Source organism: Tiliqua scincoides, chromosome 3 (genome assembly GCF_035046505.1).
Source record: "Tiliqua scincoides isolate rTilSci1 chromosome 3, rTilSci1.hap2, whole genome shotgun sequence".
Classification (NCBI taxonomy): Eukaryota; Metazoa; Chordata; class Lepidosauria; order Squamata; family Scincidae; genus Tiliqua; species Tiliqua scincoides.
The window spans coordinates 161884342-161899643 of NC_089823.1; the positions used below are offsets into that span (position 1 = coordinate 161884342).

Below are 15302 nucleotides of genomic sequence, written 5' to 3' on the forward strand. Positions count from 1 at the left end.
GCGGCAGCTTCAGGGAGCCCAGTGAGCATGTGCAAGCCCGTGCGCACACGCTCCTTCCTCCGGAGCCCTGGCAGCGGCATGTGCACAGGACCAGGAAGGGTGCAAAAAAAGCAAAAAAAAAACCTGCGAGGCAGATCCGCGGAGGGCTGGAGCTCGCAAGAGGCGCGGGCCAAGGGGCGCCGGAGACGGCAGGCTGGTGGGCGGTGCGCGCGCGCCAGCCTGGGAGCCCGAGTCCTCCGGCGGGCAAACTTGCCGGCCTGCCTGCTGTGCCTGCCTGCCGCTGTTCCCTGCGGGGCTCCGTGTGGCACCATGGCTGGGAGATGAGGGAGGGAGGGAGAGAGGGCGGGCGGGCAGGCAGGCGGCGAAAGGCTGTGCCCCACTTTGTGTCCAATCAGAGAGTGAATTGTGTGCACCGAGCAGGGCAGCAATGCGTAAACAACCAGCCCTGGGAAAGTCCTCCGCCTCCCCTGCTCGAGTCTTCCTCCCCCTCCTCCCCGCCTGCCTGCCTCCCTCCCTCCCCGGTGCAACTCCTGTCAGCTGAACAGCAGCTTCCAGCACCTCCTAGCAAGCAGCACACACACTAACTCCTGCGCCGCGTCCCCGGGGCGCTCCCTCGGGGCTCTGTGGGGGAAGGTAAGGCACCGTCGGCGCGCCCCTCTTCTGCTTCTGCCTCTGCTTTCCCGCCACCGCCACCCCGGAAAGTTCGGATTCCGAGGACGGCTCGTCGTCGGTCAGGACAAGTTGCTTAAGGTGCCCCTGCCTGGCTGGCTCCTGCCGGATCGCGCGTTGCAGCTGCAGCAGGGGCGGGCTGCAAAGCGTGCAGGGGGCTCTGGGGGGACTGGAGCGCAGGAGAGTTAACTTTCTCGCAGTCTTGCCGCCTTCTCTCTCTCCCTCCCCCCCCCCTTTATTTTTTACTCGAGGAGCTTGTTTCAAGTACGCGGGCTGACAGCACAATCCTATGCCTGCCTACTCGGAAGTAAGCCCCATTATGGTCAATGGGGCTTACTCCCAGGAAAGTGTGCCTGGGATTGCAGCCTGAGAGAGGCAGTTCAGCCAAGCTGGGGTTTCTGATCGCTGGAAAGGGGAGGGGGGAGAAACCCCAAAGGGGTGGTTTGCGATGTTTGTGGTAAGCTTCGTCATGGGGAACCGAAAGCAGCAGCAGCAGCTCACCCTCTCTGAGGGGTGACAACAGGCGCCTGCCTTTGGCTGCTGCGTCGCTTCTTCCCTTCCGGATTTTTCTAGCAAAGCCCTAGTTCAGAAAGAGCGGAGAGGTTCCTTGTCCGGAGCATCAGTTCCCAAGGAAATGATCTCCGCTCAGGCTTCAGGGGCGGCTCGGAGGGCTTCCGCTTTGGATTAGCTGCTTTGAATCATTATTATATAAGATGTCACAGGAGGAGGAGATGATGGAGGAACGACGCAAGCCCTGCATGTGGCGAAGGCAGCTAGCTGTGCAGTCTCTCTCTCTCGGCATGCACGGTGACCAGGGGCCCGGACCCCGCGGGCAAGTGCGCGCGCGCGCACTCGCTCTCTTTCCTTTTCTCTCGCTTGCACACACCTGTCTGAGCTCTACAGCGAAAGTGACAAGCTGGTCTTATACCTGTGTGTGTGTGTAAAAGGGTATTTGGGGCACAAACGTGCCAAACACTGATGACAATCTGGGTGGGCACATACTGTAGTTCTTTCCTACCCCCTTCCCTCGTGCAGTAAATGTAGACAATAAATATATGGGGAGAGTTGGGGTGAACTCAGTGTCCGTTCCTTTCTAAGATGGAATTATCAAAAGCCACTGGTTGAGGAGCGCTGGGGTGTAAAGTGGTTTGTGAATTACAACCCACGTGTGTTTTGCTTGCTTTGCCCGGAGATGATGACTGAATGGATGAATCATCAGTTCAAGGGAATAAGAACTGGTGACTCAGTTCGTTTTCTCTCACTCCCGCTCTCTCTCTCTCTCTCTCTCTCTCTCTCTCTCTCTCTCTCTCTCTCTCTCTCACACACACACACACACACACACACAGAGCTCTCTCATACACACACAGAGTTCTCTCTCTGTCTTATCTCACACACACAGTTTGCTGTCTCTCACACATACACACAGAGCTCTCTCTCATACACAGAGTTTGCTCTCTCTCTCTCTCTCTCTCACGCATGGTTTCCAAGAGGAATTTATCAAGGGGCACAATATTAGGGGGGGCCCTTCCAAAGTGGTGGGGAGGCAGCAAAACGGAAGGGGTAGGGTGACAACAGCCAGAAAAGTCTTTGGAGCCCACCCCAATCCAGAGTGCTAGCCTACCCATCACAGTGTCAGCTGCTAGATATAGTAATATGGAAAACCAGATACACTCCCAGGTCTCTCTAAATAGCAGTAGAACCTCCAAAGTTGACCACCTCCTTAAGTTGACCTAATTTTCACAGTATGGACAGACACTGCATATACACTATGGGAGACCATCCTCTCTATATTGACCACCTCCGTAAGTTGTATCTTGACCACTTCAACTATTGCACAGAGTATTAATTTACCCTCCATAAGTAGCCCACTGAACGCGATACTGCTTGTGCATAGTGAAGCCACTGTCCTTCCACTTTGGTTCCCATCACCAGTGCATTACTTTACACTTATATTGAAACACAACTGCTATTTTGCTGCCTATTCTTCCAGTTTGGAGAGATCCTTCTGGAGCACTTCACAATCCCTTCTGGTCTTCACCACTCAGAAAAGTTTAGTGTCATCCACAAGTTTGTCCACCTCCCTGCGTATCCCTGTTTCCAGGTCATTTATGAAGATGTTGAAAAGCACCAGTCCCAGGACAGATCCTTGAGGTAGTCCACTTTCCACCTCTCTCCACTTTTTTGTCAATTGCCCATTGACACCTACTCTCTGTTTCCTGGTCCTCAACCAGTTCCCAATCCATGAGAGGACCTGTCCTCTTATTCCCTGAGTGTGGAGTTTTCTCAACAGCTTTTAGTGAGGGACCATATCAAACACCTTCTGGCATTTAGTGAATCTGAGGAGACCCAGTGGAGGCCAGGCAGCCTAAGTAAAAAAAGTGGTGTTTTTTTTAGCTGTTGAGGCTATGTAACATGCTAAAAGCTATGGGCTGGCAAGGGATAGCATTGGTCTGCCTGTCTGCTATGAAACCAAGTATTTTTTTAACTTACAATTTTTTTAAGCTTATGAATTTTCAGGTTTTTTTTTTACACTGATTGTGGACTCTTTATTCTCTGTCTCTTGATATAGATGATATAAATAGTAAGCATCACAAGAGGATCAATTCTCATTGATATTTGCAATAAAACTTTTTAAAAATCCAATCTAAATAATAACTTGGCCTTGTATTTATTGTCCTGGGAGCTAAACATGATAAATGCCTTTTTCCCTCCGTATGTTGACCACCTCCCTATGTTGACCAATTTCCTCCAGTCCCTTGGGTGGTCAACTTAAAGATGTTCTGCTGTATAGAAAATTATTGCAGAAAATTAGCATCATAGTATTTCAGCTCACACTAGAATGGAAAGTGTCCTATGTGTACCAAAACATACCTCTGCAGCAGCTGTAGCCCCACAGCTGTGCCCCTGAGCTCCTATGCACTCCTTTATGGTTAGCAGATCCACAAGCCCAAGAGCTACTGTAGCAGGCCAGTTTCCTCCAAGATTTGACAGTGTGTTAAGGAGTGTCATGTAATTCCTCAGCCCAGCAGTTATGGCTTGTGGCAACAATTACCACTGCGCACCCAGCATCTTATGCAGTCAGTGAGTTTGGGTGACAACAGAAAATATAAGATCCCAATAAATTTTGGGTTCCCCTTCTTTGGCTCCTGGGCCCCCTTTTTTGACCTTGGGCCCAGGTACAAATTACCCCCTTTACCCCCTCTAATGGGCCCTGATTGTGCACATGCACACACAAACACATGCAAATGTGCACGTGCGCACCCTAATAAAATGTCTTGATTGTAGTTCTCAGTCCAGAATTGGAAGAGGGGAGAAGTATCTGCAGTGTTTCAAAATAACTTTTACATCTGAAATTGCCCTGTGTTCAAGTCTATATATTTAGGTTTATATTTGAAAATTATCTTCAATTGCTGAAATTGGAAGTGTGTCGTCAAGACTATATTTAGGTTTATGTTTGAAAATTATCTTCAGTTGCTGAAATTGGAAGTGTGTCGTCAAGACTGCCATGTTGTTTGAAGTTGGAGTAGAAATTCTGAATCTTGCCCAACAGTCTTGAGTTGCTTATCCTGTCATAGTTTGAAAGAAGATTTCATGAAATGCTAACAAATGTCTCAAATGGATCGCTAATCCATTTAGATTAGTGCCTTCTGGTCATATCTGGAGCTGTTCTGAGGCATGGAGAGGTTGCACTTGGCCTCCTGGTGCCTCAGAAGGCCTGCCAGAACCTTCTAAAAGGCACTTCCAGTTTAGTGATAAACTGAAAGTGCCTTTCAGAAGGTGCCTGTATTGGGTCAAATCCACTGGTCCTGAACATGTGGATAAGGAAGGCTGACCTGTATAACTCAGGACATTTTTTCCACCTTATTGTAGTATATGAACAATAATCATTTCCTTATTGTATACCTTATTGTAGTATATGAACCTTTTCCTGTCCCAATCAGACTTGACTATAGTTACCTGTTGGTTACATCTAAGTTAGACTACTGTAATAAACTATACACTGGACTGCCCTTGAACAACATTTGGAAATTACGATTGGTGCAGAATGCTGCCACCCGATTCTTGACTGTTGTCAGGTGGTTTGTTCATATTACTCCATTATTACATTAATTAAACTGGCTGCCAATCTGTTTCCAGATGCAATCAAGATGATGATCATTATCTTTAAAACCCTTCCTAAACTATACTTGTGCAACAGGGCTGCATGGCCTCCTATGTATCCAGCACAGCTTTTGAGCAGGCTCGAGGTCTCCTTGTGATAGCAGAATATCTTTCCCTTATTCCAGTAGTCACAAACATGCCAATGGACAGTGGGGTTATGATTGTGCTGTCAATGTCTTAGCACCAGGTTACCTGAAGGACTGCCTCACCCCATATGAAAATACCTGTCTCTTGAGCTCCAGGAGCATGACAGAGTAGGGCAAAGGTTACTGATGCACTTGGGGGGGGGGGGGCTCCAATTGCATGGACAGTATCCATGTGATTAGAACAATTGAACAGGGCTTTAACTGCATTTAACTTCATTTGCATATTATTGAAGTTCAGTTTGCTTTACCTGTTGGGGACCATGGTCCTTGACCATGATGGAATTCCTGGGGCTTTGGAATTCCCTCTGCCTTGAACCTAAGGCTGTCCCCTCCTTAGCAGCCTTCTGCAGGTTGGGACTTAAACTTTTTTTTAAATTTCACTGTGCTTTTATTTACGGTTGTTGCTGCTTTACTGGTGGCTTTGTAGGACTAATGATTGTTTTAATTATTCTATTGTTTGACTTTATTCTGTCACATGAGAACCTTGAGCTCCTGCAAGGATGAAAAGGTGAGGTATAAGTGTGCTCAATCAATAAACAGTGATGATTTAACAATTAAAGTTGATACTTCATGAGGGTATCATTAAATAAGCATCTTGGGGATTTAAGCCAATTAGCTCCATAAATGTATTGCAGATTTGTAAGGGTAAGTCTTCAGTCTGTCACCCTCTGTCAGCAGTTGTGTCTAATCAGAATTGTAAGCGCCTGTGTTCCATATCCACTACCACATATGCTAAAGCATTCTCTGGAATATTTCATGCAATAGCTTAATTTATCAATGACAGATAAGAGTCAGTCTTTCCATGATGTTTCTTTAGAAGCTGTTCCTTTGGGACATCCACGTGTAGATGTATGTTTAATGTACATTTTTACTTTAGTGTAATAGTTAAAAGCATGAGTAGAAAGGTCCTCACTTCAAATCTTGGGTCAAGCACTAGCTCAGCTGTGACAACTGAGGTTTATCAAGGATTCTAATGGCCTAATCCTAAATTGGCAACCTTCAGTCTCGAAAGACTATGGTATCGCGCTCTGAAAGGTGGTTCTGGAACAGCGTCTAGTGTGGCTGAAAAGGCCAATTCGGGAGTGACAATCCCTTCCACACTGGGAACAAGTGCAGTCTGTCCCTGGTCTGTCTCCCTGGCTATGGGCCTTCCTTCTTTGCCTCTTAGACTGTTGGCCAAGTGTCTCTTCAAACTGGGAAAGGCCATGCTGCACAGCCTGCCTCCAAGCCAGCCGCTCAGAGGCCAGGGTTTCCCACTTGTTGAGGTCCACTCCTAAGGCCTTCCGATCCCTCTTGCAGATGTCCTTGTATCGCAGCTGTGATCTACCTGTAGGGCGCTTTCCTTGCACAAGTTCTCCATAGAGGAGATCCTTTGGGATCCGGCCATCATCCATTCTCACAACATGACCGAGCCAACGCAGGCGTCTCTGTTTCAGCAGTGCATACATGCTAGGGATTCCAGCTCGTTCCAGGACTGAGTTGTTTGGAACTTTGTCCTGCCAGGTGATGCCGAGGATGCGTTGGAGGCAGTGCATGTGGAAAGCATTCAGTTTCCTCTCCTGTTGTGAGCGAAGAGTCCATGACTCGCTGCAGTACAGAAGTGTACTCAGGACGAAAGCTCTGTAGACCTGGATCTTGGTATGTTCCGTCAGCTTCTTGTTGGACCAGACTCTCTTTGTGAGTCTGGAAAACGTGGTAGCTGCTTTACCGATGCGTTTGTTTAGCTCCTAATCCTAATCCTATGCTTGTGGTATACCAGCATACCAACTATCATCACAGCAGGCCCTCTGCTGGTCCATGGAGCACTGTTGCTGGTGTAAGGGCTGTAAGGCCATTTGGCGCCAGCAGAACTATGCAGACCAGCCACCAGCAGAGTTCTACTGGAGGAGGGCCTGAAAGCGGGGTGTGATGGGGACAGATCATGGCAACACTGACAGAAACCCTTGGCCCCCTGGTTCTAGATATCCCCCCCGTGTTTCTTTAGTTCTGTGCCAGCAAAAGAGTTGCCATAGGTCTGAGGAGCCCCATAGGGGACCAGGCAGAGGCCAGAGAGGTAAGTATTTTCTTTTCTTTTCTTACCTCTTCCAGCTAGAATATGAAAGTGTTCCTGGCTCCTGCACTTTTTCCTGGATCCCCAAGTGGTGACTATGGCCATCCAGCATGCAGGATGCAGCAGAGGCATGCTGACAAGAAATAGGATTCGGCCATAAAAATGTGAAGTGTTCTGAACATAGGAAAAAGTGCCACATAAATACTAAATAGTCTTATAATTTATGCTGATGTCTCACCTATCCATTCCGATCCAAAACATAGATTATAGTACTCTTCTAACATGGTCTGGGTTGGTCTCATGGCTACAATAATACCAATATTTTGCATGACTGTATTTTGCTGGCTCCCTTTGCTTCTGCCAGATGAAAAGTAGAAGAAGTTACTATCTAGTATCCTCTTATACAGGTTGCAAATGAAAACTCCAGTTCTCTCTGTCAGGCAGACTTTAATAATAATAATAATAATAATAATAATAATAATAATAATAATAATAATACAGGTATTTCTATACCATCTTTCTTGGTCCTCAGATTTCTCCTTAGACTTTATTCAAGGTGGTTTACATAGGCAGGCAATTTAAATCCCCGTAGGGATTTTTACAATTTGAAAGATGGTTTCTATCTTTCAAGAAACCACAACATTCAGATGTTTCTTTCTTGATCTGGAATAGCTTGGCTCAGCTTGTCAGCTGCTTCAAGGTCACACGGTGCCGGTGGCCTCGAACTGGTGACCTTCGGATGTTATCTTCAGGCAAATGGAGGCTCAACCCTCTAGACCAGACCTCCTGCCCTGGAAACAGTACTGGAAACAATACTGGAAACAGTAGCCCAGTATTATATGTAAGTAGCAATTTGGATCCCAGAAAACCATTTAAGTGAAGAAATATTTCTAAGCATGCAAGTGTTAGGGGCTTTCATATGATTTGTGTATCATTTAAACTGATAGAATTCCTATTAAGCACTAGTTGATCCTATTAGACTTTGAGCCAGCAAATTACCGACTTATGATGGAGTCTGTTGTATTACAATGTATTCCAGGAGACATTGTTACACCATAGATCAGGGGTCATTGCAGCTGTTCTTGCCAGATGTGATACAGCAGTATACTGCAAAGCTATTAGGTGGCACAGAGTTGGGCAGAGAAAGAGCATCTTGGTAGTGAAACTCTGATCCTTGATTCACCAACCTAAGTTGCCAAAAAATAAAAATACAGGTAAAGCCTTTCCAAATACGTTTGGTATACCTACAAAAGTACAAGCTTTTTGTGCTCAACAGGCAGCAGGTAATACAGCATGGTTGCATGAAATAAGCCTGATGGACTTCCCCATTTATGCTATATGGGATGTAGTTGCAGCTGCGTTTGTGTGAGCTGCCAGGTGTGCCATCAGAGCAATGCATCAGAATGACAACCTTAATTTTGTCATAACAAAAACTGGTTAATTAAAGTTTCATTTAATTAGAGATTGGTATTCACAGGTCCAAGACAAAGGATAAATGTCAGATACTACATGGAAAGAGAATTAGTTATGCAATAATGTCTAGGTATTTCCTTTAAACTTGGTTTTCATTGATGGGTTGATTCCAAAGAATGAAAGACAAATAATCTTTGTGGGTATATTTTTCACAAAACATGGTGGTTGTAATGTGTTGATGGACAGGAAATGGTATAAGATTTGAAGAAGTTTCATATATTAAGTGCTATGGAACCATGCTAACTATGTGTTGATATTGATAATTGTTGCTGTATTGAGTCTTGTATTATACAGAACTACTATTGGCAAGTCCATACTCGACATCTTCTGTCACCCTGGTACAATCCTATTCTAGCTACATGTGATTAAAGTATTAACATATAATTAGTTTCTTGAGAATTTAGATGAAATATACATTTAAATACACAGGAAGAAGTTCATCTATTCAGAGCAATGCAATGCGGACAGTTTCCTCATTCAGAAGGCACTTTACCTGTCATAAAATGAGTGCCAACAAGAATGGAGTGGGGAGGCTGCACGAAGGGGTGGATCCAGTGGCAAGTGCACATGTTGGATCCTATCTCCTCTTTAAACAACCTCTCTGCCTCTTTTTTCTCTTTGGACCTGTGCCAGCTAATAAACTGGCACAGGTCCGAGGAGACCCATTGCAAAGTGAGAGGCTTGTGGAGAGGTAAGGGCAAATAATTCCCCTTTCCCATTTGAAGCCTCTTGATTTGCCCCCCCCTCCCCCAGGCTGGATATAGCATGTACTTTTTTTGCACTACTGCATCATGGGGAGGGAGATGGAGGACGGATAGGATTTGGTGCTGACAGAAGTAATTGAATTAAACACTCATTAAAGTGGCAACAGCATTTTGGTTGCATCACCTGATAGTTCTTTGATTTCTACCATTTTACTTTGGAAAGGCAAAAAACCACTAATATTAAAGATAGCATAATGGGATCAGAATTTTCAACTTTATGTGGCTGTCAACTTGTGTCAGTTTTCTGCAAAATGGCAGGTTCAGTTTTGTGTAGTTTCTTCTTTACTCATTTTTATTGTCTCACTATGAAAACTGCCCATTTCAGTTGTAGTAATTTGGGGATCAGAAGGATGAATATTGACTTTATTGATTCAGGGTAGTAGTGTTGTCTAAAGAGTGATTTCCAGCGTATTTATATTATTAGTGTTTTGTCTTTTTTCTTATTTGGTTTTCTTATAAGGCTTAGGCCTTATCTAAGAAGGGCTGGTATGACCAGGGATGCTGTGCAAGGCCATTGTATTTGCCCAATCCCTTTAAATAAGACCAGAAATCTTGCATTTCCAGGTTTGAGAAAACTGCATGACAGCATGGTAAGGAAGTAGATGACCCACATTCATAGCATACTGGATGGTGGTGGCACAGATATGGGGTGACGGACACCCCAAATCCACCACCTTTTCATGATCTGCCACTGAAGCAAGCTGCGTCAAGTCACCTCATGGCGGAGCCAGCAATGAGCCTCTCCCTTACAGTCTTGATTCTGTCCGCATTAGCTACAGCAGCAGGAACAGAAACTTGCACTGTTGCTGCTAAAACAGAGTATTCTCCCTGTTGAGGAAAATGGATAGGAAAGGTCTCCACAGAGTCCTTTTCTACAGGATAGTTGAAGTTGCTGAGGGCCCAATCCTATCCAACTTTACAGCACTGATGCAGCTGCAATGCAGCCTCTAGGCAAGGAAACAAACATTCCCTTACCTTGGGGAGACCTCCATGACTGCTTCCCTACTCCAGGGGCATCGCTAGAGGAGTGTGGGGGTGCAGGACACACCAAGTGACACCAGTTTTGGGGGTGCACCATGGCTGCCATATCACCAAGACTGGGCAGTCTTCTTTGGCCACTCCCAAGTTGCTGTGGAGATGTGAACCCCTTGGCTTGCCCATATTTGGGGGTGTCTTTTCTTTGCAAAGAAGCGACTTGCCTTTGGTTTGAAGGTGGAGTTGCTGAAGATAGCCAAGCAAGGAAATTGACTGTTGAAGAAATGGCTGCTGAGTGTCTTGGGCAAGTTGAAAGTACTTAGCGCTTATGTGATGACTTCATCACATCACCAGCAATCACTTCCATCCTGCACCCAGTGACCTCCGAGTTTCCAATACTGCTGGTGCGTGCATTGTTGGTACGGCTGCATCAGCGCTGGAATGTTGGATAGGATTGGACCTTAGATTCATGTGATTCCATTCAACCAGACAGGCTGTCCTGAATGCTGTATCCTGCTAGTACCATTCAAATACTTTTGTATGATATGTGCTCAGGGCATCAGCACTGACAGCTGACACTGTGTCAGCTTCTGATGCTATGCAGCATGCTTTGATGCAACAACCAGTGGCATTGCTGGGGAGTGCTGGGTGTTCGGCCCACACTGGGTGACATGCACAGGGGGTGACACCACTACTTTCCAAAATTTTTAAAATCTTGTTTTTGAATAATACCATCATGTTATACATCAATCAATGCGTAATTTCATGCAGAATGCAATGAAACAAACAGTGTTGAAATATCTCTATTATATCAGTTATAGCCAAAAAACCAATGACAGCGGGGTGATGGTACATCACCATGCCCATTGCCTGGAGCATTGTCCTGCCCACATCATGGGAGGAGGACCATCACAGGGGTGACACGTTGGCCTCCTGCACTGGGTAATGCAAACCCTAGTGATGCCACTGGAAACAGCAGCAGAAGAGTCACAACATCAAATTCTAAGAACTGTGGAAGTCAGAGCTGATGAACAGGATCAGGCTGCTACCAATGAAGCCTTTTGTGCCACTGTAAATGTTTCAAACTCGGCAAGATCTGAAAGCCAGAGGTATTTCTCCTGATATTCAATCCTGCAACCTCTTCTTGAGTGTATATTAGGATGGGGCACAATGAGCACCATGCCAGTATAATACTGTAATATGGTTTTGCTGTAGCATTGCATGCAGATCTCACATGTACCACAGGCTGCAGTTAGTGCCACTTTGCTCAGTTTTGCTGGCATTCATCTGACAGCAGAAGGTGGCATAGAAATATTTGAGAGATGGACACCTGCTCATCCCATTAACTAGTACAGGCTGCATTGGGTCTAGAAGGGAGAAAAGCAAACCTCTGTCATGAAAGCAATCTCTGTACTCTAGGGAAACAGGATGCTGTGCTGGATCAGTTAGTCCTAAATAAAGAAACTTCACTCACCACAAGATCAAACAAATGCTAAATGCATCTGTAAGTAGACTTTTCTGTATACCCATCCAGCATAATATCTGGGATTCTTATCTGAACATAGCTGTCTTCAGTAACTATCATTTCATACACTTCCATAAGTGTGTGTATGTGTGTGAAAGCACCCCACCCTAGACCAGAACCAGAATTCTATTTAATTAAAAAAGCAACCATCACAATTTGATTGACAGCTGTGCAGTTAGTCTGTTCTATTCTTCTTTGCAAAGAGAAAGGAATCAGAGGAGGCAAGGTCTTGCTTATTGCAGATAATTTAGTTCTTCTTAATGTTCCCAGAAAGATGAGGTAATCTAAACTCTCTAATTCCTCTCAAAGGTCATATCTGAATTCCATGTTGATTTTTATGCCCGATAATAAAATCCTCTGACCAGTGAAGGTCAAAAGGAGTTGTTAATAGACAGGTGAATATAACAAACTGTATTGAATAGAAGTAATAACACTCTACAACTTTGGCACCAACTGCCAGGGATGTGTGTGTAACTGATGAAGAGCTGTTGCGGATATTTAGCTAAACTCACTATGAGCTTTACAACCCAATCCTATCTAAACATATCTGCCTATACGGCCATGCCACTGGCACAAATAATATTTATTCCCTTGCCTGGGGCTATGTTTGTGCTGCTTGAATGGGTCTATTCTGACCTGCACCAGTGATTTTACTGGTGCAAGTCTGAGGGGACCCAGGAAGATGAAAGGGGGCCAGGAAGGGGGTTAGGATATTGGTGGTGCTGCCACAGCTGATACCATCCCCTGCACAGCTTCAACACGTACCCCTCCCTGCCTTGGTCTCAGTCCTGTTCCTTTCCCTTTCCATTCCACCCCATCCTCCTCTGCACACACTCCCGTTCTGACTCACCAGCACTGGGGCTCCTTTACAGAGTGCTGGGGTGCTGCTGCAGTTGCTCTCCACTTGCAGCGGTGGCCCAGCTGGAAGTACATTATGGAAGCTGCACCATAAAATCATAATGTGAGACTACTCACCCTCTAGTTGCTAGTGTTTTTTCAAAGTCTCATGCTTCATAAGTAGGAAAAATGGCTGGACTAAATGGGTGTAGACAGATGAGAGATGCACACTCCATCCACCATACACACTAACTGCAAATAGCTGCATATACCTGAGGGGAAAAAACCTGTAACTATTCTTCATTACTAGTAACAGCTACTGTGGTTTCCACCCACCTTCTTCATTAGAAGAGTTGTGCCTTTGGCTGGAGGCATGTGCCCTACTTCGAAGCAAGTCTTTCACCTTTCACACTTTATAAAATGTAAACGGGATTGTGAATGTTTACTAAAGCATTCAGGACTTTCTCTAAGATCAGAGAAGATCCACCCATGGGGCCTTTGGTGCCAATTGTATATAGCACAAAGATCATTATATGTGCAACACGTGAATAATGATTCAGAGCTGGGAATAGCTCACTGTAGGCAGATCACCTTCTGCGTCCATATGGAGATGGCCCTGCAGTAAGTGGCCTGACTATGGCTAAGAATTTTGCATGTTTTAGTATTTTGTTCTCCAATGTGAACTTTAAAACCAGTGACAGAATGTTTCCTGAATTTAAATAACTGTACAAACATTAAATAAAAGCTGTGGAGCAAAACTGTGATTATGCCTCCTTCGCATGACTATTGGGGCTGGCTTTGGCCATGAAAGTGGGAGTAGGAAAATCTTTCAAATGGTTCCAGTTTACCACTATGTCCAATTACACTGACAAGAATATGTAGGGTTGGTGTCTGCTATGGTGCAGATTCAGTAGTTTCCTTGAGGAAGACAATCAGCATTGGTTCATGCCCAACAGCTAATGCCTAATGAGAGCAAATGCATGTGGGATGTGGGTGAGGACAACCTGACCTAAGATGTTTTGTTGCATAATAAGTATTGGATCCTACTTCTGAAATTCAGCCATGTCCTTGTAATGAGGATCAGAATGATATTCACTAAAGTAGCCTGAAGTTGTGGTTTATTATGTGTTAATGAATGAGCTGCAGATATATTTACTAATTGTCATAGGTCAATGACAGTACATAATAATTGTACAAATTCAGTTGCCCAATTCAAGCAAAGTAATTTGAAGAACTCATTTATTTGTTTTAAAAGGTTTATATTATGTCTTATTCTAAGACTCAAGGCCACTAACGCCACATTTTTTAAATATACTAAAGCAGTGGTTCTCAAGTTTTTTAGCACTGGGACCCACTTTTTAGAATGACAATCTGTTGGGAACCACCCGAAGTGATGTCATTAACCTGGAAGTGATATCATGGCCAGAAATGGCAGGAAATGGCAAGGAGGAAAATTTTTAGCACCCCCCCATCTGTTGTTGGCAACCTTTAGTCTCGAAAGACTATGGTATCGTGCTCTGAATGGTGGTTCTGGAACAGCATCTAGTGTGGCTGAAAAGGCCGATTTGGGAGTGACAGTCCCTTCCACACTGGGAGCAAGTGCAGTCTGTCCCTGGTCTGTCTCCCTGGCTATGGGCCTTCCTTCTTTGCCTCTTTGCCTCAGACTGTTGGCAAAGTGTCTCTTCAAACTGGGAAAGGCCATGCTGCACAGCCTGCCTCCAAGTGGGCCGCTCAGAGGCCAGGGTTTCCCACCTGTTGAGGTCCACTCCTAAGGCCTTCAGATCCCTCTTGCAGATGTCCTTGTATCACAGCTGTGGTCTACCTGTAGGGTGCTTTCCTTGCATGAGTTCACCATAGAGGAGATCCTTTGGGATCCGGCCATCATCCATTCTCACAAGATGACCGAGCCAACACAGGCGTCTCTGTTTCAGCAGTGCATACATGCTAGGGATTCCAGCTCATTCCAGGACTGTGTTGTTTGGAACTTTGTCCTGCCAGGTGATGCCAAGGATGCATCGGAGGCAGTGCATGTGGAAAGCGTTCAGTTTCCTCTCCTGTTGTGAGCGAAGAGTCCATGACTCGCTGCAGTACAGAAGTGTACTCAGGACGCAAGCTCTGAAGATCTGGATCTTGGTATGTTCCGTCAGCTTCTTGTTGGACCAGACTCTCTTTGTGAGTCTGGAAAACGTGGTAGCTGCTTTACCGATGCATTTGTTTAGCTCGGTATTGAGAGAAAGAGTGTCGGAGATCGTTGAGCCAAGGTACACAAAGTCATGGACAACCTCCAGTTCATGCGCAGAGATTGTAATGCAGGGAGGTGAGTCCACATCCTGAACCATGACCTGTGTTTTCTTAAGGCTGATCATCAGTCCAAAATCTTGGCAGGCCTTGCTAAAACGATCCATGAGCTGCTGGAGATCTTTGGCAGAGTGGGTAGTTTTTTGTTTTTTTTAATTTTTTTATTTACTTACTTTAAGACATGGGTACAGGAAAAATCACAAACATATATGTACAGGGTAATACACAAGGGAAAAAACACCAGGAAATCGCAGAACTGTAGCCGATACTCTTATGTTTCCCTACCTATCATCCTTGAATAACTTATTGTTTATCTAACCACTCATACAATGGTTTCCACAATTTCTGTATTCTCTCTATTTCGCCATCTCCCAATCTTTCCGTCAACACATCTATTTTGACCA

General features: G+C 45.2%; 1 protein-coding gene across 1 annotated transcript in view; it reads left to right on the plus strand.

The window, feature by feature from the left end:
- Positions 1-503: 503 nt before the first annotated feature.
- The window catches only part of PCGF5 (polycomb group ring finger 5), a 65136-nt gene continuing 50337 nt past the window's right edge, over positions 504-15302 (plus strand). Inside the window, exon 1 of the mRNA XM_066619660.1 lies at positions 504-633. The gene's annotated coding sequence lies outside the window, so the exon portion shown is untranslated. The remainder of the gene's footprint in view (positions 634-15302) is intronic.